The sequence below is a fragment of the Gavialis gangeticus genome, unplaced genomic scaffold, assembly GCF_001723915.1.
Source record: "Gavialis gangeticus isolate Ggan-Ray unplaced genomic scaffold, GavGan_comp1, whole genome shotgun sequence".
Classification (NCBI taxonomy): Eukaryota; Metazoa; Chordata; order Crocodylia; family Gavialidae; genus Gavialis; species Gavialis gangeticus.
Window position 1 is genome coordinate 158,143,464 of NW_017729032.1, and position 1,252 is coordinate 158,144,715.

At 43.7% G+C, this 1,252-nt stretch overlaps 1 protein-coding gene across 3 annotated transcripts in view; it reads right to left on the bottom strand.

Annotated features, from left to right (window-relative positions):
* The window catches only part of SLC9A7 (solute carrier family 9 member A7), a 131,667-nt gene that overhangs the window by 56,200 nt on the left and 74,215 nt on the right, over positions 1-1,252 (bottom strand). The gene's annotated exons all lie outside the window — the stretch shown is intronic.

Below are 1,252 nucleotides of genomic sequence, written 5' to 3' on the forward strand. Positions count from 1 at the left end.
ACTGTGAAGAAGTTTTTCTTAATGTTGAACCTGAATCAGTCTTCCAGGAGTTTGTGGCCATTACTTGTAGTTTTCCCCTTGGGTGCCCTAGTGAACAGTTGCTCACTGAGCCCTTGATGTACTCCCCTACTGTAGCGGTAGCTGCTAACAAGTCCCAAATCCCTCAGCCTTTCCTCATATGGCTTGCCTTTTAAGACTCCAATCATATGGATGGCTCTTCTTTGGACTCTCTTAAGCTTGTCCACATCCTTGTTAAAGTGTGGTGCCTGGAAGCAGTACTCCAGCTGCAGTCTTGCCAGCTCAATTCAGAAGCTTGTCTAACTTTATCCCATCTATGCAGTTGGTCCAATAAAAGATATTTTCCCCAAAACATTCTTGCCTCACACAATTGCTGGTTCATCACAGTTACAACATCACTCTAACACTACCCTTCAAAATAGATACTTCAGTCTGAAGCAGAGGAGAATGAACCTGCAAATCCACGTGCTATGTACAATGTGGTACAGCATGCAAACATGTTACTACAAGGTAGGCTAAAGGTGCGCACATACAATGCACCAGTTACTCCACAGCAAGATGCATTCTTCTTTTCTGTTGCAAATTCAGGGCAGCTTCCCCTTCAGTGAAAATGGGATAATCTGCCAGGCTTTTGCCATGGGGCCAGAATAATTACATAAACTTTTAATACAGGGTAATTAGCACATTGTTAGTTCACACCCTAGATTACCCTGCAGTAATTTTCAGTTTCCATATAGAAGAGAACAGAAATGGAATCCAACCACCCTCAAGTGAAAATCTGTGTCAACTGCTGTGAGCTCACAAACACATTTATCCCAAAATGTGCTGTTTGTAGGATCATAGGAAAGTAGGGCTGGAAAGGACCTCAACAAGGTCATCTAGTGCAACCCCTCCTGCTCCTCCACTCAAGGCAGAAGCAACCCTGATTAAACCATTCCAGCCAAGTGTCTATCCAACCTGCTCTTGAAAACTTCAAGGATGGAGATAACTTCTCTAGGTAGTTTGTTCCAATGCTTGACCACCCCCACAGTCAGAAAGTTCCTCTTAATCTCCAGCCTAAAATTTCCTCCGCTGCAGTTTGAGGCCATTGCTCCTAGTCTTGTCCCCTATGGCCACAGAGGAAAGTCTATTTCTACCCTCTTTATAAATCGGCCTTCAGGTATTTGAAGACTGTTATCAAATCCCCTCATAGTCTTTGTGGCAAAAAGCCACCTTGGTTTCTCCCCAAAAATCT